At 36.4% G+C, this 24,182-nt stretch overlaps 1 non-coding gene across 1 annotated transcript; it reads left to right on the plus strand.

The window, feature by feature from the left end:
- The first annotated feature begins 9,085 nt into the window (after positions 1-9,085).
- Positions 9,086-9,193, plus strand: LOC122299995. Its single transcript, XR_006239846.1, has one exon. It is a non-coding gene; the product is annotated as a small nucleolar RNA R71 (small nucleolar RNA).
- Positions 9,194-24,182: the final 14,989 nt, after the last annotated feature.

Below are 24,182 nucleotides of genomic sequence, written 5' to 3' on the forward strand. Positions count from 1 at the left end.
AAGATGTGATTTACCTTATCTAATCTCATGTAATTTCCCTATAAATAGAGATACTACTTTGTATTCAATTACAATTGAGAATGGTAAAGATATAGTTGTCAAATTCTCTCCCCCCATTGCCCTCCTTTTCTCTCCATCTCAATTTTTGTTATGCTTTATATTTTCTATTAGTTTGGACGTACAATAATGAGGCAAACGGTGTTATGGACATGTTGGGGGTCTCAACTTGCAGTATGGTCACTCTTGGCGGCACAACAAGGCTAGGAACTAGTGTGAGGCTGTTGGTAATCATGAGGGTTAGAGATAGGTGTTGTCTTGGTGGTTTTTGAACTCAAAGGATGTTGTTGTGAAGGGGAAGAGCTTCAATGGTAGTGGACTTGTCTAGTGAGCAGCTTAAATGACTTGGTGTGGCAACCCTAAAAATATAGAGAAAGAGGGATGTTTGTGGCTCTACGTATATGCGTGCAAGTTGGATCCATTTTCGTGAGTTTAACCCATGGGTCTTAGGGTTTTTCTTGGTTCCTTTATGGGCTTCTAGTAATTCCCTTGGAATTAAAAGCAAGTTGAGCTATTAAATAGTTCTAACCAAAATGGTGTGCTTCGCCTATATTTTCATGGGTCAAGTTGTAACACCCCGCCTAATTAACCATTACGTTTAGTCTATAAACGCCCTTAGATTAAGTTTATAATTTTGTGCTTTAAATAGTTTATTATTATATTATTTTGTTTATTTATTTCATTTAATATATTAGGAATAGTTAGATTTATTTAGACCATGGATCTTAGTGTCATTAATTATTAAGCATGAAGGATTAGTGGTGCAAGCCCATTAGTAATCCTAGTAAGGCCCTTAGAGCTTTAGAATGTGAATGGTCCAATACTTAGAAGCCTTAAACTAAGCCTCTTAAGGAATGCAAGTCTTGGTAGGATAAAGGTTGGCTCAAGTTAAGGAAGATATAAGGCCTTTTGGGCCCAACTTGGTGTAGACTGGACCCATGGCCCAAATATGTCAAGGTAAACCTTTTGAGCCCCATATTTGTGGTTCTTGAGGCCCTTCATAATCCATCCAAATCTGAAAACAAAGGCCTCCCATCAACCCACACCCAAAGTCCTTAACACCTCCACTCACACTCATGGCCCTTTTAAGCCCAACAAGGCACAAAGACTTGTTTTGATTCTCTTCACTCTTCAAATTGAAGCCCTGATTACGCCCAAAGAATAACGCGGTAGTTGTAGCACAGCTTTGAGGTATCGATTCCACAGGAAGACAAATTAAAAGAATAGCAAGAGGAATAAAGAAACTAAAGAAAAAATATTAAATAAGTAATAGAGAACAAAGATTAATTTTAAATGTAAATTCAAGTGAAGCAAAGTGATTAATAGAAAAAGTACTCAAATTTGACAAACAGTAGAGCGTCGGGAATCCCTTGCACAAATCTGGTATTTTAATTATTCTTAATTCATTGGATAACTCAATTAGAAACTCAATTTCCGTAATTCCCAATCGGAAGGTATAGATTTATAAACCAAACTTAAATCAAATGTAACCCTTTGAAAAAACATTCACCACTTTTAAAAAACGTGAATTACTACCCCTATTGATAAAATCCAATGACGACAATATACTCAGGAAGCGATATTGCAGCAAAAAACTAAATCAATATAGATAAATAATTGATCCAAACATAATCAAAGAACTAATCCATTCAATAGAAAAAGCATGACTGAATCCATAAACACAATAAATTCTATGATTATTCGGAGAAGAAAACATCAATGATGAATTGAGAATGATAAAACAAAAGAGTTTTAGCAATTAAAAATCAAATACATGAATTAACAATAAATTAGAAATACCATCTAATGTGCAAGTTCATCCCTAACCCTACTTGAGAACTTAGTTACCCATAAATATAATGGACAACAAAAATCTCCAGAGAAAACTGAAGCGAACGGTGGCCATGGAAGTGATTTTCTCCTTTCTTCAGATCTGCCTCTTGTACCTCTTCCTCCCCTCCATTTTGTACTAATGATATGCTTATGTAGGGTAAGAAAGAAACCCTAATGTCCTCTTGATTTCCGCATAAAAAAATCGCCTAAATTTTAGGACTTATCTTGGCAGCCACATACAGCCTTCAGAAGTTTGAATTTGGAAATCCTTATTAGAGACAAAGTTATATCCCCTTAAGATAGCTTTCCAATGCATCAAGAATCGCATCAATCTGATATATGAGTAAAAAGATACAGTTAAAAAACTAAAGTATGTCCAGACTGTCTCCTAGCGAATTTCGGACTTGGACTTCTTGTGGTTTCATTTTGTGATTTTTTTCTTTTTCTTTTCTTCCAAATTGCTCTCAAACCCCATGAATGTCCTCCTTTGAATTTGACTGAGCTTTACTTGCTCTTTTATAAACTTTGAAATTAGATATAAATAAACTGCTTAAGAGTATCCCAACGTAAATAGAAATTCAATTTAAGAATACACATTAATTCCTATGATTTCTATTCACATTTTAGCATTTTAGTCCAATAATAGGGTATATAGAGTGCACTTTCGCACACTCGTCATACCCCCCAACTTACTCCTTGCTAGTCCCTAGTAATTTTCATGTCAAAACAACGAAAGAGACCAAAGAAAATCACACATAAAGGCTATCAAGTCACACTTTCCAGATTCACATATCAAAACAATCTAAAGAATCCAATAACCCATCAAGATCAATCCACCTATAGCAATCCACAGAGTGTGTGTGTGTTCTCCGAGCCATAACCATCGTACCACTAACCTTGACACATGCAACATCAAAAACATCTTAAGCAAAAGGTTCAACTCCATAATTCACGAGTATAATAGTGTTTCGTGTAAGGGCTCTCTCTATAGAGTTGACAATGGGTGTCTATACACTCTCATGGAAAATTAGGCAATTATGTACAAGCAACAAGCAAATATTGATCTTATGATAGGAACACTAACAAATGAGACTTCCATCAATCTTTCCAACAGCTTATTTAGGATCAGAATGGTCAACACAAAAGGTTGTAATGTGGTTTGGTTTTGGGGTTATATGAAAAAAAAAAGAATGAAAGGGATTCAAAAACTTCCAAGTACATACAAATGTAATTTTATTAAATATCTCAATAGACCACACTTCTCACTTAATATATTCTCCAATTTTTCAGATCATCAAATAATAATGCTTTTCCTTCTTCTTCCTTTTTTTTTTTCAACAATTTGATGGACAAACATATGCCACTTTTGTATTCTTTCCATCTATACCAACTTCTTTTTTTTTTCTTTTTTTTTTTGGAGCTCACTCAATTGAACACTTTGCAACTTGTACTCTTCTCTTTTTTTCTGTCGTCTTCTTCTTCTCTTTTTTTTTTAATTGAAAATGATAAAATTAAAGAAAGAAAATACAAATTCTACACCTAGCATACACTTGGAAGTAAAAAGGGTAAGAAAATCTGTGTATAGGTTATACTCCAATGTGGAGAGGCATGGATGATATGGGCATATGAAAAGAAAAAGCTACAAGTGTTTTATTGGCTCAAAGTTGGCTACTAGGGGTCTATGATGGAAAGGATAGCTTGAAAGGCTTAAAGGTTAATCCTAAGTTGACCTTCATCATATCCCAAGTATATCCACCATTGTACCGCAAACCATGTAATGATATTCTCAAAAGAAGTGCCCAATTCAACAGATCAATGAATGCTTATCACAATTTACTGCATTTGTATGCTCTCAATCATCTCCAAACTCACATGAAAACTTAAGCAAAAGAGTTCTCTAGCTACATGTGTCAAACCACCATCTTACCACAAAACTTGGATAAGTGCATTAAGGATTCTGTGAATGTTTCAGCAAAAAATGATCTGGTGGGTTTGGTGAATTCACGAAGATGGCTATGAATGAGAATGAGTACACATGTGAAAATGATGCACGTGTAATGCAAATTAAAAAAAAATTGACAGATGAAAATATGCCACAGAGTTCCAAGAAGCATTTTAAAAACTGAATTTGCACCACCACCCCCCAACTTAAATGAAACATTATCCTCAATGTTTAAGAATCAAAATTGAATGGGGAGTAACTGAAAATGGTAGAATACACCTGATGAGTGACGTGGGTAGCTCCCTAAACACCAAAGATGGTAATCTGAAATGACGAAATGAAACTATCCTGCAATCAAAAACAAAGAAAACAACAGCAAACAAAAAAGAAAAGAAAGAAAAAAAAAAAACAAAAACAAAACAAAGCAAAACAAAATAAATAAAGAAACACATACCTTGGTGGTGTGGTCAAGGTTGATAGACTGGATCCACAAGTGGAATGTCTTCCACTTCCGAAACTTGCCTATCAATTAATATTTTAAGGCGTTGACCATTTACTTTAAAGATCCGACCATCCTTAGGATCTTCTATTTCTACCGCCCCATTTACAAAAACATTCCTTACTAAAAAGGGGCCAGTCCACCTAGACCGAAGTTTTCCTGGGTGCTTATGGAGTCTAGAATCATATAAAAACACTCGATCATTAAGCTTAAACGTTTTTCTCAAAATATTTTTATCATGAAACGCTTTCAGTTTAACCTTATAGATTATAGAGCTCTCATAAGCATCATTTCTCAACTCCTCTAACTCGGTCAACTGAAATTTTCTAAGCTTACCTGCTTCTCCCATATCAAAATTGAAATGCTTGATGGTCCAATAAGCTCAATGCTCGAGCTCCACAGGTAAGTGGCAAGGCTTCCCAAAAACAAGCCTATAAGGTGACATACCTAAGGGAGTTTTGAAAGCTGTACAATAGGCCCAAAGCGCATCAACTAGTCTTAAAGACCAATCTTTGCAATCTGGATTGACCGTTTTTTCTAAAATTTGCTTAATTTCCCTGTTTGCAAGTTCTACCTGTCCACTTGTCTGGGGGTGGTAGGCAGTAGAGATCTTATGTACCACCCCATATTTTTTCATCAAAGCCTTCTCAAAAGAACGGTTGCAAAAATGTGTACCCCGATCACTAATGATAGCACGTGGTGTACCAAATCGAGATGACACATTCTCTTTGAGAAATTTGATTACCGTCCTATTATCATTGCTCCTGCAAGCTGCTGCCTCTACCCATTTTGACACATAATCTACTGCCATAATAATATATTGATATCCAAAAGAAGGAGGAAATGGTCCCATAAAATCAATGCCCCAACAATCAAAAATTTCAATCACTAAAATTGGGTTTAAGGGCATCATATTACGACGGGATATAACTCCTAACTTTTGACACTTTTCACATGAGCGACAATAGATGTTTGCATCCTTAAATATGGTGGGCCAATAAAATCCACACTGCATAATTTTTGCAGCGGTTTTCTTCATTGAAAAGTGGCCCCCACAAGCTTGAGAGTGACAAAATTCCAAGACGCTAGCAATCTCTTCATCAGGGATGCAACGCCTTAAAATTTGGTCAGGGCAGTATTTGAAAAGAAAAGGATCATCCCAATAGAAATTACGTACCTCAGTTATGAACTTCCTTTTGTCCTGAGCGCTCCAATCCACCGGTATCTCACCTGCAGCCAAATAATTCACAATATGAGCAAACCATGGTAGAGAAGTAATAGATAGTAAATGCTCATCGGGAAAATCATCCCTAATTGGCAGGTGGTCAGAGGTGTCCTCAAATGTGAGCCTCGAGAGATGGTCAGCCACTACGTTCTCCACTCCTTTCTTGTCTTTGATGGTGATTTCAAATTCCTGCAAAAGTAAAATCCATCGTATTAATTGTGCCTTAGCATCCTTCTTTGTAAGAAGGTACTTAAGGGCTGCATGATCCGTAAAAATAATAATAGGAGAACCAATCACGTAAGCACGAAACTTATCCAAAGCAAACACTACAGCTAGCAACTCTTTTTCAGTGGTGGAGTAATTCATCTGAGCACTATTTAGAGTTCTACTAGCATAGTAAATGACAAAAGGCTTTCCCTCCCTTCGCTGTCCAAGTACAGCACTTACAGCAAAATCACTTGCATCACACATAATCTCAAAAGGTAAAGTCCAATCAGGTGGCTGCATTATGGGTGCTGAGGTAAGCTTGCCAATTAGCGTTTTAAAGGCCTTTTGACAATCTTGTGTCCACTCAAATGGGGCATCTTTAGCTAGGAGGTCACATAGTGGTCTAGATATGGTGGAAAAATTCTGTATGAACCTCCTATAAAAGCCCGCATGACCAAGAAAGGATCTCACGTCCTTTACTGTCTTAGGTGTAGGCAACTTAGAGATTAATTCAATCTTAGATTGATCTACCTCTATCCCCCTAGAAGAAATAATATGCCCTAACACAATACCTGAAGGTACCATAAAGTGGCATTTTTTCCAATTCAAAACCAATTCCTTCTCCTCACAGCGAGTCAACACCCTCTCTAAATTCAATAAGCATGCATCAAAAGTAGATCCAAAAACAGTCAAGTCATCCATAAAAAATTCCATGCAATTTTCAACTATGTCACTAAAATTGCTCATCATGCAACGTTGAAAAGTAGCAGGTGCATTACACAATCCAAATGGCATTCTACGAAAAGCATAAGTACCGAAAGGACAAGTGAAAGTGGTTTTATCCTGGTCTTTTAATGCAATTTCAATTTGATAATAACCAGAATAACCATCCAAGAAACAATAGAAAGGATGACCAGCCACACGCTCAAGAATTTGATCAATAAAAGGGAGAGGAAAATGGTCTTTCCGGGTGGCAGCATTCAATTTTCTATAATCAATGCACATCCGTCACCCAGTCACAAGTTTTGTAGGGACTAGCTCTCCCAGGTCATTCTTCACCACAGTAACACTTGACTTCTTAGGAACAACCTATGTAGGACTTACCCATTTACTATCAGCAATAGGATATATGATTCCTGTATCTAATAGTTTCAACACTTCATTTTTCACCACTTCTTTCATAGTAGGATTAAGCCTACGCTGGGGGTCTCTACGAGGGCTAGTTCCTTCCTCCAAATTAATTTTATGAGAACAGACCAGGGGACTAACACCTTTTATATCAGCAATGCTCCAACCTAAGGCTGACTTATGCTCACTTAGGATCCGAATTAATTTCTCACCTTGAGACTCAGACAATTCAGATGAGATAATAACAGGAAAAGTATCACCTGGACCAAGGAAAACATGCTTTAAACCCTTAGGCAGAGGTTTCAGTTCAACTTTGGGTGCTTCCACACTTGAAGGAATTTGCTTTTCCTCTCTCTCAGGCAACTCCTCAAACTTCGGTTGCCAGGCCCGAGTGCCATAATCCTGAATTCTATCAAAGATAGCACAAATATCAACTACATCAGATGGATTACTGATAGAATCAAACTCACAATTAACAAAAAAATACTCAAGGGGGTCAAAATCATAAGCTATAGAAACTCCCTTTTCTATGATCAGTGAGTCAATCATGTATGTCTGGTGGCTCTCGTCATCATCTTCTGGCTGTCTTGCAATATGGAAGATATTCACCTCGAGAGTCATGTTTCCAAAAGAAAGTTTCATCAGCCCATTCCTGCAATTAATAAGAGCATTAGTAGTGGCAAGGAAAGGCCTACCTAAAATCATAGGAATTTTAGAAGTAGTATCAACAACAGAGCTAGTGTCAAGGATTAGGAAATCAACAGGATAATAAAATTTATCAATTTGAATTAGAACATCCTTTACCACACCCCGGGGTGCTTTGACTGAACGGTCAGCCAATTGTAATACCACAGTGGTTGGTTTGATTTCTCCAAACCCCAACTGCAAATAAATAGAATATGGCATTAGATTCACGCTAGCTCCTAAATCTAGCAAAGCTTGCCCAAACTCATGATTTCCAATGCTGCATGCAATGGTTGGGTAACCAGGATCCTTGTACTTGGGAGGAATCCACTGCTCAATTAGAGCACTAACTTGCTCTGTCAGAAATGCTGTCTTCTTAACATGGTGCTTCCTCTTGATTGTACACAAATCTTTAAGAACTTTTGCGTAAGTAGGAACTTGTTTAATAACATGCAAAAGAGGGAGGTTAATTTTTACCTGCTTGAGATTCTCCAAGATTTCATTGTTAGGATCCAAAGTTCGCTTATTCAGTTTTAAAGCTTGAGGAAATGGTACCTTAACTGGGCTCTTTATTACCTCGGCTTCTTTGGGCAGCTCGGCACCACTATTGCTTTGATCCTCTTCCACATCCTCTGATTTGTTCATTGTTGGGATGTGTAATGACTTACCACTTTGTGTCACAATGGCATTCGCATCCTTCAAATTCTCTTGTGCCATGTGTTGACCATGGGGTATGGATTGAGCTTGAGAAGGAAACTTACCTCGCTCATTCATACTCAAGGAGCTCATCAATTTGGACACTTGGCTTTTTATCTCCTTATTTTCTTCAACAACCTGCGTAATCAAAGATTCAAACTTTTGGTTAGTCTTACCTTGTGCCTCAATAAAAGCATGTAAAGTATCTTCTAATGGGCTCTTAGAAGATGAAGGTGCATGATATGGTGTAGGATATGATCTAGGGGGTTGTGCAGGCGGCTGGTTTTCAGACTTCCAGCTAAAATTGGGGTGATTACGCCACCCCGGATTATAGGTGTCAGAGAAATGTGTAAAAGGCTTATTGTACATACCTAAGGCATTACATTGTTCCTCATACATTCCTCTCATCTCAGCCAATGTGGGACACTCTTGGGCAAGGTGATCTACCCCACCACACACAAAACATGGTCCAAAAGACTCTGCATGATTAGCCATGTGTGTTGGCTTTAAGTCCTTAGTCTTCAACGCCTCTAGCTCTCTAGTGAGCATCTCAACCTTAGCTTTTAGGTTATCTTCTTCCCTGAGATGGTAAATTCCACCACCATTTAGGTTTCTTGCAGGTCGTGACCTATTTGTGCTCTCAGTAGCACTAGGTCCAGTCCAAGTGTGAGCTTTTTCAGCAAGCTCATTGAGGTATTCTATGACCTCATCAGGATCTTTCTGTAAGAACTCACCATTACACATCATCTCCACAAATTAATGCTCTCTAGGTGTAAGTCCCTCATAAAAATAGCTCACTAAGCGCCAATTCTCATATCCATGGTGAGGATACATACTTAATAGCTCCTTAAATCTCTCCCAAGACTGATGCAAAGTCTCACTATCCTTTTGTACAAAGGTGGAGATTTGCCTTTTTAAAGCATTGGTCTTATGTTGGAGAAAGTATTTATTAAAGAAGACCTGAGTCATCTCATTCCATGACCTAATAGATCGTGGTCTTAATAAGTATAGCTAACTCTTAGCTCTATCTTTCAAAGAGAAAGGAAAGAACTTAAGTCTCACAATGTCATCAGTTGCATTTTGACTATGAAAAGTCGCAACTACTTCCTCAAACTCCCTAATGTGCACATATGGATTTTCATTTTCCAAGCCATAAAAAGTAGGGAGTAACTGTATCATCCCTGTTTTAAAATCCAATTGGTGAATATTAGTTGGAAACATGATGCATGATGGTGTGGCTGTGCGTGTAGGGTGGAGGTAATCCTAAAGGGTCCTAGTGGGTTGATCTTCGTGTTCACTCATTTTCTCAGAATTAGAAAAATTATCAAACAAATGATCAGAAAAATTAAACTCTGACTCTAACACAGGTCTACAAGCAAACCGACCCAAGACGTCTCTATACCTATGCATGCAAGGTAGAGAAAAACCCAACACTAAAAAAAACTACAAAAAGAAAAAGAAAATAAAAAAAAAATGCAGCAAGCTAAAATAGGGAACAAAGTTACCGCCTTTACAAACTGTTGAAAAGAAAAACTATCTCACAATTTTTCTACCGTCTCCCCGGCAACGGTGCCAAAATTTGATTACGCCCAAAGAATAACGCGGTAGTTGTAGCACAGCTTTGGGGTGTCGATTCCACAGGGAGACAAATTAAAAGAATAGCAAGAGGAACAAAGAAACTAAAGAAAAAATATTAAATAAGTAATAGAGAACAAAAATTAATTTTAAATGTAAATTCAAGTGAAGCAAAGTGATTAACAGAAAAAGTACTCAAATTTGACAAACAGTAGAGCGTCGGGAATCCCTTGCACAAATCTGGTATTTTAATTATTCTTAATTCGTTGGATAACTCAATTAGAAACTCAATTCCCGCAATTCCCAATCGGAAGGTATAGATTTATAAACCAGAATTAAATAAAATGTAACCCTTTGAAAAAACATTCACCACTTTTAAAAAACGTGAATTACTAACCCTATTGATAAAATCCAATGACGACAATATACTCAGGAAGCGATATTGCAGCAAAAAACTAAATCAATATAGATAAATAATTGATCCAAACATAATCAAAGAACTAATTCATTCAATAGAAAAAGCATGATTGAATCCATAAACACAATAAATTCTATGATTATTCGGAGAAGAAAACATCAACGATGAATTGAGAATGATAAAACAAAAGAGTTTTAGCAATTGAAAATTAAATACATGAATTAACAATAAATTAGAAATACCATCTAATGTGCAAGTTCATCCCTAACCCTACTTGAGAATTTAGTTACCCATAAATATAATGGACAACAAAAATCTCCAGAGAAAACTGAAGCGAACGGTGGCAATGGAAGTGATTTTCTCCTCTCTTCAGATCTGCCTCTTGTACCTCTTCCTCCCCTCCATTTCGTACTAATGATATGCTTATATAGGGTAAGAAAGAAACCCTAATGTCCTCTTGATTTCCGCATAAAAAAATCGCCTAAATTTTAGGACTTATCTTGGTAGCCACGTACAACCTTCAGGAGTTTGAATTTGGAAATCCTTATTAGAGACAAAGTTATAGCCCTTTAAGATATCTTTCCAATGCATTAAGAATCACATCAATCCAATATATGAGTAAAAAGATATAGTCAAAAGACTAAAGTATATCCAGACTATCTCCTAGCGAATTTCGGACTTGGATTTATTGTGGTTTCATTTTGTGATTTTTTTCTTTTTCTTTTCTTCCAAATTGCTCTCAAACCCCATGAATGTTCTCCTTTGAATTTGACTGGGCTTGACTTGCTCTTTTATAAACTCAGAAATTAGACATAAATAAACTGTTTAGGAGTATCCCAACGTAAATAGAAATTCAATTTAAGAATACACATTAATTCCTATGATTTCTATTTACATTTTAGCATTTTAGTCCAATAATAGGGTATATAGAGTGCACTTTCGCACACTCATCAAGCCCGATACACCATACCATGGGTTTACTCAAGCCCATACCCTAAGTGATTATTTGAACCCAAATTAAGTTTTGAAATTTAGTTAAGACCATTAATAAACTTTTCCATGATTAGTGATCTTTAAACCTTGTTTTGAGCTTAATTTCCTTTCTCAATCTTTCTAACCTTTTTTATCTAAGATTTTCTTGTCTCATTATTCAATTACATAATTCTTAGATCATATTAGGAACCTATATAATCCTCCACACATGTCATTAAGAGAAATGACATCAAACCCCAAACTACATCCAATCGGCACATGCTTGCCCTTTGTGTGCAATGGACTATTTTGCCCTTAAGTCCAATCTTTTTGTGCATTTTTTTTCAAGGGAACTATGGTATTTAAACACCTCATAAGACCCCTTTAAATGTAGACCAAGCCTTGGATGAATTTGGTTGCAAGAACCAAACCAAAACACCAAAACCGATTTCACCTTGGGCACTAGTTGGATGAGAACCACGATGGTTGAATTTCAACCTCACTTCTGCCCCTGGCTAAGCCACCACCCCACGCCACCTCCATCACTACCCAATCCCCAAGAGGCCCTCATTGTCATCATGAGCATTTGACCAATTTTCCCACCCAAAGAAAGCACAAAACGAAAGGCATCAAGCTACCTCCATCTTGGCAACCCACTTCCCTTCACCTTTTTCATTTAAGCTGCCATTTCATGTTCACTTGGCAGCCAACCATGAACCCTTCCCCCACCTGAAAAGCCTTTCAAAAATGGCTTATGATCTAATCAAAGAAGCCATGGAGAAAGGACAAGAGGGTGAGTCAAATCCATGATCAAAACTACCCAAGAAAACCACCCTTGAGCCCGTTAGCTTTATGAATGATTTTTATTTGTTTTTCTTTTCTTTCTTCTGCACCATGACTAGACCAGCATCCTTAAGATCAATTTAGCTCCTGAATTGATGAATTCAAAGTGATTTTAGGAAACTATTCACCCTGCACTAGTGACACAAGATGATGGAAGGCAAGCTGAAATTTCAGCTCCTTACACTACTGCCCAAATCACCCAATCTCCAAGGGCTTAGGCCAACGTCTCCTCCCCTTGGCTTATAAAAAGTCCCTCCACCCCCCTCATTTCCTCCACACCTCATCTCCAAGCTCCTCTTTAGCATTGAGAGGCATTGATGTGAACCCCAATCGACTCGCTTTGAGACCCAACAATAATATTGGAAAAATCAAACCCAACAAAGCCAGAATCAAGTCAATGGATGGAAGAATCAAGACCCATTGAGAAACTCGTTTCAAGAACCTAGATTATATAAAAATCTAGACCTGTTGAATAACTCGTCTCAAGAATCCAGACTGCAAAGGAGGAATGCCACAAAGGTTGTAATTTACCTTTAAAAAGTTCAAACGTTCAATCAAGAATAAGAGGAGATAAACTCAACTCACAATGAATAAAATTCATCAATTTCAATAATGTCTTACCTTCTCAAAAGAGGCTACAAGTGGTTTAAATAACAATTCCCAAAACCCTAAGTGAGCCACGGGTACTGTAGCGTGAATAGTGCCCGGGCTACAGTACTTCTAAAACCCTAGTTCACTTTAAATAATAACTTTCCAAATATATCCTTGGCCAAAATACAAGGTCTTCCCAAGAACCTTAGTTCATTAGAAATAAGACATATGTGTGGGCTAACATCCTCAAGCCCACTTATTCTAAACTAATCAAATAAGCTCTTTTAATGAAATAAATAAGTCCAAAGCCTTCAATAACAATAAGCCCAAGTAGTGTCTTCCATAGTGTATCACATGGATGAAAACTTAACATTCTTCTCTCAAGCCCATCATGAGTGTTGGGCTCCTGCTAGTTTCATTCCAATTGGATTGCACAAATCCTTGCATTGCTTCTTTGATTTTCGTGGCTCTTAATCTTATAATTGATCCTTAAGACTTGGTCTGCCTTGGGGCCCATCATTCCCTATCTCCTCAAAAGGATTTGACCTCGAATCTCCACCTGGATCAAAGGGAAATAGTTCAGAAACATTGAAAATAGCAAGCACATGATACTTACTTGGAAGATCCACTATATATGAAGTATCATTAATTTTATCAAGAATTTGGAAATATCCATCCAAGTCACTTCTGTCATCATTAGGTAAAGGCATTAAATCAAAAGGAATAAGTGGATTAAAGCCAAAAACAACTTCAAAAGATGAATGAGAAATAGTAGTATGCATGGTCTTATTATATGTAAACTCTAATAATAACAAATGATACTCTCGCAAATGTTCATGCAACAATTTACTGAATGGAAAATGATACTCCCACAAACGTTCATGAAACATATTTAAGGTCTTCCTTAAACCAAAATGACCACTCCAATTATATGCGACCTCAATGAATGGCAAATCATATTCCCAAAAGTATTCATGCAATACGCCTAAACTCTTCTTTACACAAAAGTGACCATTCCAACTATATGCAAACTCAATAAATGACAAGTAATACTCCCACTAATAGTCATGCAACACGTCTAAAGTTCTCTTTACACCAAAATTTCCCAACAAAGCACCTTCATGTGCTCCAAGCACAAGCAACTCATGCATAGAACTATTAGGCACAAAAAGTCTATTATTTCTAAACAAGTACCAATCTAGTCTATAGAACTTACCAAACGATACTTTCTCACATACTCTATACACACTAGCCAAGCCATCATCATTAACATACAATTTCTTATCATATTTAAGTCTCAATAATTTTGTATCTAAAATGGTGACAAGGACATACCTTCTTGCTAAAGCATCAAACACAAAATTTTCCTTACCTTTTGTGTACTTGCTTACAAAAGGAAAGGTCTCAATGAATTGCACCCACTTGGCATGCATTCTATTCAACTTACAGTGTCCTTTCAAGTGCATCAAGGATCATGTTCTTCAAAGAAATGTCAGGTAGGGATTGTTCCACCTAGCATAAAATCAATGTAATGCTCTATCTCTCTAATAGGTGGTAATCCACTAAACACTCCGTTAGGAATTATGACTTTATATCCTTGCAGCAAAGAGATAACAATACTAGGCAAAGATTCGTTAAATCCGTTAGTAGTAAAATTCGCCTTAGCATAAAAACTCACTTCTCTCTTTATTTTTCTCTCACTTTCTTTACTCCTGCTTTTCTTTTCACTCTCTTTTTTTCTTTCACTCTCTTTTTCCTTTTCACTCTCTTTTTTTCTTCACTCTCTCTTTTCTTCAGTCTCTTTATTCTTTTCACTCCCTATTTTCTTTTCACTCTCTGTTTTCTTTTCACTCTCTATTTTTTCTTCACTCTCTTTATTCTTTTCACTCTCATTTTCAACATCTTTTTTTGAACTTTCAGCCTCACAATTATTTTTCAGCTCATTCTCTTTTTTTCTTGAGGTTTCACTATTTCTTTCTTTCTCAACCTCACTTTTACTCTCTCTTTTTTAATCAATCTCAGTTTCACTCTTTCTTTTTTGATCAATCTCACTTTTCAACTTCAATTGGTTCGCATGGACTTGTGGTGGAGTCAAAGGAGCAAGTTTGATTGTTTTTCCATCCTTTTCAAAACTGTACATATTCTTGACCCCATCATGGATCATCCTCCTATCATACTGTCATGGCTTCCCTAACAAAATATGACCAGCATGCATAGGCACTACATCACAAAGCACCTCATCCTTGTACTTCCTAATTGAAAAAGATACTAACACTTGCTTATTTACCCTAACCTCCCCACAATCATTCAACCACTACAACTTGTATGGTCTAGGGTGTTTTAAAGTAGGTAAATTTAATTTCTCAACTAAGGTAGTACTAGCAACATTAGTACAACTTCCTCCATCAATGATCATACTACATATTTTGTTGTTGATGTGACATCTAGTATGAAAAATGTTATCTCTTTGCCGCTCTATATCATCAATCTTAAATTCTATATTGGGAGTACGCCTAACAATAAGAGACTCGTCATACTCTTCATTCTTATCGTACCTATTCTCCATACTAGGCTCACGTCTCCTCCTATCTCTCACACTTTACAAATTTCTAATCAATGAACCTTGTTGCTCCATCTTATCTCTCACTTCCCCCAACTTCAAATTTAACCTTTCAAACTTTTGTTGCATGGACTGCAACACAAAGAATAAGTTATCTACCATCCCCTTTGGTGATGAGTTATTTTTATGAGACATCATATGCTCTGCACAAAAAAGAATGTTAGAGGAAAAAAGACCTCACACGCTCCCTTACATGTTTACACTCGAAGAATGGCACTCCACTCGTGTTTCACTCTTAATTGACTTTTTCCGATAATGATCTCACACTCTCTTGGCTTTTACCTCAAGAGTTTTCCCACTCAAGTTTTTGAAGAACTAATTGAACTAAATCAAGACAATACAACCTTGTTTTATTCCAACTAGTAATTAGGTCCAAGGAAACAAGAACAAGAGAAACACGGAGGGAACAAAATGACACGAGACTCAAGATAATTTATATGACGGAAAGAGTAATTACAAAACAAGATAACAACTAGAATGAAGTAACAAGAGGTAACTCAGCCCCTTTAAGGACAAGACCCAATCAACTAATTTCTTTATTTCTCTTTTATTGTAGCTATGTAGCAACCATTGAATATGCTACCTTTACTTTGCTTCTCTCTCTATTTTTTTTTTTTGAATTTTTTTTCTTTTTTTTCCTTTCCTTTCTTTTCTTTTCTTTTCTCTTCTCAACAATTCAACAACAAACAGAAATATTCAATTGGGATAATCAAACAATTGAATTCAAACACAAAACAATTGATAAGGAAATAGAAGGGAATCAATGAAACCCTAGAAATTTCAACCCTAGATGGTGCAAATTTTCGCAGCCCTAAGAAAAATGAATTTATGCACTTTTTTATTTTGAACTCTAGAACAATGAAGATCTGGAATTAAAGATGCAATAAACAAAAGATAGAATCAGACCTGAATGGAAACCTTGCTCTGAATATCAAATGACGTGAACCCCAATCGACTCGCTTTGAGACCCAATAACAATATTGGAAAAAACAAATCCAACAAAGCCAAAATCAAGTCAATGGATGGAAGAATCAAGACCCATTGAGAAACTCGTTTCAAGAACCTAGATTATATGAAAATCTAGACCCGTTGAATAACCCGTCTCAAGAACCCAGACCACAAAAGAGGAACGCCACAAAAGTTGTGATTTACCTTTGATAAGTTCAAACGTTTAATCAAGAACAAGATGAGATAAACTTAACTCACAATGAATAAAATTCATCAATTTCAATAATGTCTTACCTTCTCAAAAGAGGCTACAAGTGGTTTAAATAAAAATCCCCAAAATCCTAAGTGAGCCGCAGGTACTGTAGAGTGAACAGTGCCCAGGCTACATTACTTCTAAAACCCTATTTCACTTTAAATAATAACTTTTCAAATATGCCCTTGGTCAAAATACAAGGTCTTCCCAAAAACCCTAGTTCATTAGAAATAAGATATATGTGTGTGCTAACATCCTCAAGCTCACTTATTCTAAACTAATCAAATAAGCTCTTTTAATGAAATAAATAAGTCCAAAGCCTTCAATAACAATAAGCCCAAGTCGTGTCTTCCATAGCGTAGCACATGGATGAAAACTGAACATTCTTCTCTCAAGCCCATCATGAGTGTTGGGCTCCTGCTAGTTTCATCCCAATTGGATTGCACAAATCCTTGCATTGCTTCTTTGATTTTCGTGGCTCTTAATCTTATAATTGATCCTTAAGACTTGGTCCGCCTTGTGGCCCATCAGGCATCTTCTCGCTTAGTTCTTGAGAGAAACCAAAAGGTGTGTGTGAGCTTGAGTGTTCTTGAAGTTTTTGGTGTTCTTGTGCTGGAAGCTTGAGTGGGCCACAAAATTTGTAATTTTTCATGCCGTAGATCTTATTTTACATATCAAGTCTTGTTTTCAAGTGTTAGAATAAATCTTATTTAAGTTTAGATAAGGTTACCATGCTTAATTCAAACCCGGGTTCATTAAAAATGGATTAAGAGTTTAAATTGCTTTAAGTGAAAATTTTGGTTATGGAATGTCTTAGCATTTTATGATATGATTTATTAATGTCTTATAATGATCATTGAAGGCATTATTTTGAAATTAGAACCATGCTATGATAATTTTTTATTCTACCTTGTGTTGATCATCAAGCATGCTTGGTTTTTAATTAAGTTACGATTAAGGCATGAAATTTTGATTTATTGACCTAGGATTGATCATTAACCATTTACAAAACCTTTCAATTAGGATAAGAATGAAAATAAAAGTTTTGGGTGAATTTAGGAAGCATGCCTTTGTGATTTAGACTAAAAGCATCATCCTTGATTAATGAAGGATTAATGAAGATTAAGGTTTTTAGTCATGATTAAGTGTTGGGATGAACTTGCTCACCCAAGAACTTGTTTCTACCATGTCATTAAGGACTATAGTGATTATTTGTGATTTAATAAAATTGCATAAGCATGCATTCCTAGGTATCAATAGTTGAAAACACAATTAGGCATCAACTAGAATGCATGCCACAAGTTGTGTGTGTTTGAGTTAGTTCCACTTTGAATTTTTACAATTCTAAGATTATAGATGGTTTTAGAATATGAAAAATATAAAGTCCATGAATTTTGGTTAAATTTGAGATTCGTTTGATAATAGTGAAAAATTTAGGACCTTAGTGGCAATTTTTTAGTTTATTGGTATTTTTGTAAATATCCATTTTTGAACCATTTTGGTTATGAACATCTTCCCATAATATTATAAATTATAACTTAATACGGATTTATTTTAGCCACTAAACTATACAATGTTCGTGAATATTGCATTATGCTAGCTGCACTTATAGGATGCATTGCATGTTAACTGTCATGTACGGGAGTATGTAATATTGTGTTATATGTCTTGATGCTCTAAGTCTCTGTTCTATCTCAAGCGGAGGTTGGAGGCGTTACACAAGTAAAATCTTTCTCAATAAATTATCATTGTTGAAATATCCCAAAAAAAGGAAGAAAAATACATTTTGGGAAGATTTGCAAAACACAACACTATTCTATTCCCACCCAAAATGTGGGCCCAAATAAAACATAGAGCAAAGCACAAAAACCATATGAGACAATTAAAACACAAAGATCAGCTGCAAATGGCTCGCCCCCACCACCAACTCAGCAAAGCACAATGTCAAGAGATGAGAGAGAGAGAGAGAGAGTTGATGCGCATTCCTCACCGTACGAGAGGGGTTGATGCAACAATGGCTCTAAGAATATGAGATAGAGAGCGAGAGAAAGGCTTAGATAAGAGGTAGAGAGACTAAGACAGATCAAAAGTTAAAATTAGGGTTGCACAAAAATTCCAATTGCACGAGCATGAAGAAGAGGTTAGGGTTTAGGAATTGGGAGAGGAACTAATTTGAGTGAATCAAGAATCAAGTGATGCCTACGCTAAACGAAGCTGATATGAACACGTAGGATTGAAATCCCTTGAACCCACAATCAATTTAAAAACCAATCCAAGAAAGCCAATAATCAAATCAAAGAGAACTAGACCCGTTGAAAACTTATTTCAAGAACCTAGATTGTAGGGTAGAACACCACAAAGGTTTTTGCCTTTAATAAATTAAAAAGTTAATTCAAGAACAAGATGAGATAAACTCAACTTACTATAAAAATTCATTCAATAAGCTAATCTCTTGATGTGTGGGCTACATAGGGTTTGAATAACCCTTCCCGAATTAAAACCCTAGGCCGTAAATACCCTTCCCCAAAACCCTTGGCTGGTGCCCCTCTAGTGCATGTAATCAAGGTTCTCTTGAAACCCTAATTTATCAAAATAAGACATATGTGGGCAGAACATCCTCAAGCTCAATTATTTTAGACTAATTCCTATAACTAATAAAATAAGCCCTTTTATTGAATTAAACAAGGTCCAAAGTCTTCAAGCACATAATCATAACAATAGGCCCAAATAAGAACCCTAAGTCATGTTGCCCTCTTCCATAACTTGTATCACATGGATCAAAACTGGTTCTCCTTCTTTCAAGCCCATCTTGAATGTTGGGGTCCTGCTAGCTTTGTCCCAAGTGGATTGTACCAATCCTTGCATTACTTCCTTGATCTTCTTAGCTCTTGACCTTATAATTGGTCCATCTGGAACTTGCAAAGGATCTTTAACACTCAGTCCACTTTGGTGCCCACTCCCTCTCCTCAAAATGATTAGATCTCGAATCTTCACCTACATCAAAAGGCGAAAGATCAGAAACATTATACTCACCTGAAGATCCACTTTATATGCATTATCATTAATTTTCTCAAGGATTTGAAAATGCCCATCTCTTCGAGGATGCAGTTTAGTCTTTCGATGGGCTGGAAATCTTTCTTTGCACATGTGAACACAAATCCAATCTACTAGTTCAAGGAGGACATGCCTTCGCTCTTTATTGGCTTAGGAAGCAAACTTTTCATTCTTTTGGGCAATTTGAAGCCGTACCCTCTCATGAAGTGACTTCACTAACTCTGCATTCTTTTGTGCATCCAAGCTACTCCTGTCATCAACAGGTAAATGCATCAAATCTAAAGGAGTAAGTGGATTAAAACCATAAACAATTTCAAAATGAAAGTAAGAAGTAATAGTATGCAAACTCTATAAATGGCAAACAATCCTCTCAGGTTTTTAAATTCTTCTAAACAACAGTACGTAAGAGTTGAGTTAAAGTCCTATTGACTACTTCAATCTGTGGATGACAAGCAGTGGAAAATAAAAGATTAGTACCTAATTTTTCCCACAAAACCTTCCAAAAGTAGCTAAGGAATTTAACATTCCTATAAAAAACAATACTCCTAGGTACACCATGAAGTCACACCATCTCCCTGAAAAACAAATCAACTATGTTTGTGGCATCATCTGTTTTATGGCTTGAAATGAAATGTGTCATTTTACTAAATCGATCCACAACCAGAAAAATAGAATCTCTACCCTTTTTTGTCCTAAGTAACCCCAAAATAAAGTCTATAGATATGTCTACCCATGGCTCACTAGGAACCGGGTAAGGGTGTATACAACCCATGTGACAAAACCTTAGATTTGGCCTTTTTACTTGTAATGCACTTGCCAAAAATTCAAGTGATGTCTCTTCTCATCTTAGGCCAAAAGAAATGTTCATGAAAGATGTCTAAGGTTTTCTTGATACCAAAGTGTCCCATTAATTCCCCACCATGTGCCTCATGCACCAATAACTCAAGCATAGAACAACTTGGCACACATAGTTTGCTTTCTTTAAACAGATAACCATCATGCTTGTAAAACTTACCAAATACTGCCTTATCACATGCCATATACACATCAGAGAAATCAGCATTATCAGCATACATGTCTTTCACATATTTGAACCTAAACATTTGGACACTCATAGAAGTAAGAAGGACATACCTCCGAGATAAAGCATCAGCAACAATGTTTTCCTTACATTGCTTGTAACGGATGACATATGGAAAGGTCTCAATGTATTCCATCTATCTAGCATGCATCTTATTTAATTTACCTTGACCCTTGAGATGATTCAATGATTCATGATCGATGTGGATCACAAACTCCTTAGGCCACAGGTAGTGCTACCACGTCTCTAAAGCACGAACAAAAGCATAAAGTTCTTTGTCATAAGTGGGGTACTTCAGGTTCGCCCCACTTAGCTTCTCATTGAAGAATGCTATGGGCCGCCTATTCTGCATCAAAATGGCTCCAATCCCTATTCCTAAGTATCATATTCAATCTCAAAAGCTTTGTTAAAGTCAGGTAATGCTAACACATTTGTAGAGCAGAACCTTTCTTTAATAGTAGTAAAAGCATTCTCTTAATCAACCTCCCAATGAAATCCAACATTCTTCTTAATTAATTCAGTGAGTGGTGTGGCAATAGTGCTAAAATCTTTAACAAAACACTGATAAAAGCTAGCTAATCCATGAAAACTTCTTACCAATAGTGACCCCCTTATGCGTTTTCCACTCCTTGATGGCCTTCTCTTCATCCACCTCAATACCTTTTGTGCTAACAACATAACCAAGAAAAACAATTTTTTCCATGCAAAAGGTATATTTCTTAAAATTAGCATACAACTTTTCACATATCAACACATCAAACACACATGTCATCAAGCACATCGATCATGAATCATTGAAGCATCTCATGGGTCAAGATAAGGTGAATAAAAGGCATACTAGATGGATGGAATACATTGAGACCTTTCCATATGTCATCCGTTACAAGCAAGGTAAGGAGAACATTGTTGCTGATGCTTTATCCCGGAGGTATGTCCGTCCTTCTTACTTCTATGAGTGCCAAAATGCTTGGGTTTGAATATGTGAAAGACATGTATGCCGATGACGCTAATTTTTCTTATGTGTATATGGCATGTGATAAGGCAGCATTCGGTAAGTTTTACAAGGTGGACCGAGTTTTAAAGATTCTTTGCAAGTTCACAACCACCTCTCTATTTTCTTTTTCACTCTCTTTTTCTTGATGTTTCGGCCACCTCTCTATTTGCAAATGATCTTTAAAACTCGGTCCACCTTGGTACCCATCAGAAGCTATTTAGTCAATATTAATAAGGTGATTTGAAAAGAAATAGAAACCCAATCCAAGAATTTTTGGAATCTATGCGATACATTCCCAATTTCGATCCAATGTTCTTGGGTTGATTAATTTGGGTAGAGTCAGATCGGGTTGGTTAACAATGTTTTGTGTAGCCCTATGTCGAGGTGGTATCATTCCCCATATATAGTCTCACATCAAGTGTTGTTAGATGCTACTATGTAATCCATTTTTTTAAGGTAAAATATAGTAGACTTTTATAACTGAGCAAAGGACATTACAATGTGTTTTGATACTATCTGGAACATAAACCAAATTTACAACATCATGATTCAGGTGAATAGCCACTTTTGCTCTAACATGAGCCTTTTGATTAATACACCTTGGTACATAATTGAAATCCCAAGCTGAGAACCCAAACACCAAGACTAATATATCTTGAACCAGATGAGCATAGGAGGAGAGTAAACCTAAGCTTTCTTTGATGAAATTCACCACATTTTTAGCATCACCCTAAAAAATTACCTTGTTCAATCCCAACTCCATACAAAACTCTATAGCAAAATAAGCTCCAAAAGTTTTAGCAAATTGTGGTATTGGAGTTTACTTACTAATCTGCTTAGAGGCAATAAAAACACCCTTGTCCTCTCTTAAGATAATCCCTACCCCCATCCTCTTGCTTTGACAATTGATAGCAATGTCCCAATTTGCTTTTATAAAACCCAACAGAGGAGTCTACCAACTTTGAGTAGGAACCTGCTCAGGCATAGTGAGGTTAAAAGTTGAAAGACAAATTGATTGGTAGTCTTCCACAGAATCAATAGCAGCTTGAAATAGTTGACTGGGAGGCAAGAATACCCTATTGAAAACCAGTCTATTACGCCTCATCCATATCATTCTAGCTATAACCAGAAATAAATCAATATCTCTGCTTGATTCAAGGACTTGAAACTATTATGTATACTACTACACTTTTGAATCTTTTTGTTGCATAGAGCCCAAACATCCTCAGAAGAAATACAATCCTAGACACTATGTATCACAGATTCAACTTTAGTTTCACATATTGGACAGAGATCCTCCTGCAGAAAATGCTTTAGTTTGCGATATCACAACATGCTCTCTATATAAAGTTTTTAACCACTGGTTGTGTTTTAGAATTCCAAATTTTCTGCCATAGTTTCTCCAATCCATTAGTTTGAGAAGAGGTGGAGCACACAAAACTTGCATTTAAATCAAGTTGAAGATAATATGCACTTCGAACTGAATATCTTCCATTATTAGTACACCTCTAGTCAGCTTATCATCCCTTGACAGAGGACTAATACACATGTCTAGAATCATCTCTACTTCCTCTCCAATAAAAATAGCTTGCACTAAAGCTTTATTCCATTCATTAATTCCAGGAATGATCAGTTTTGAAACCAAGTCATCTGCACTTAAGATTTAGATTGGACCTTATAAGAAGAAGGTGTTGGCATCCATTTGTCTTGCCAAATTTGAATATTGTTTCCATTTCCAACCCTCCAACACAAACCAACATGCAATAGGTCCTTAGCAGAAAATATACTTTGCCATACATATGAAGCATTTTTAGGAAACTTAGACTCCATGATGGATGATGTGGGAAAGTATTTAGCTTTGAGAACCTCAGTAGCTAAAGTAGAAGGTTTTTGCAAAATCCTCCACAATTGCTTTACTAACATAGTTGTATTAAAAGCCTTCAAATCCCTGAACCCCAAACCACCAGATTTCCTTAAACTACTCATCTTCTTCCAGCTTAACCAATGGGTCTTCTGAGAACTATCATGATGGCCCAGAAAACATTTATGCATCATATTAGTAATCTGATGGCACAAAGTCTTTGATAGTTGAATAATCCCATACAAAAAGTTGGCAGAGCTTGGATGACTGTCTTAAGCAACATTTCCTTTCCAGCTCGAGACAAAAATTTTGATTTCCAGCTATTAAGCTTACCCCAAATTCTATCAATAATCCCTTTGAAGGCACTATTCTTTTGCTTGCCAACCAATGAAGGTAGCCCAAGATACTTATCAAAATAGCTAGTAGATCTAAGCCCTAAGATTTCTTTGATAAGTTGCCTCATTTCCATTGCTGTGTTTCTACTAAAAAATAATGATGTCTTCTCTCTATTCAACTTTTGGCCAAAGATTCTTTCATAGCATAGTAGAATGTCTTGTAATCAACTCCATTCAATTGAGGATGCTTTGATAAATAGTAAACAGTCATCAACAGAGAAAGGATGTGAGACACAAACCAAACCTCTTGCAATGGGCACACTAGTAAGAGTACCATGCATATTAGCATGAGAGATAAGCCCATTA

Source organism: Carya illinoinensis, chromosome 16 (assembly GCF_018687715.1).
Source record: "Carya illinoinensis cultivar Pawnee chromosome 16, C.illinoinensisPawnee_v1, whole genome shotgun sequence".
Lineage (NCBI taxonomy): Eukaryota > Viridiplantae > Streptophyta > Magnoliopsida > Fagales > Juglandaceae > Carya > Carya illinoinensis.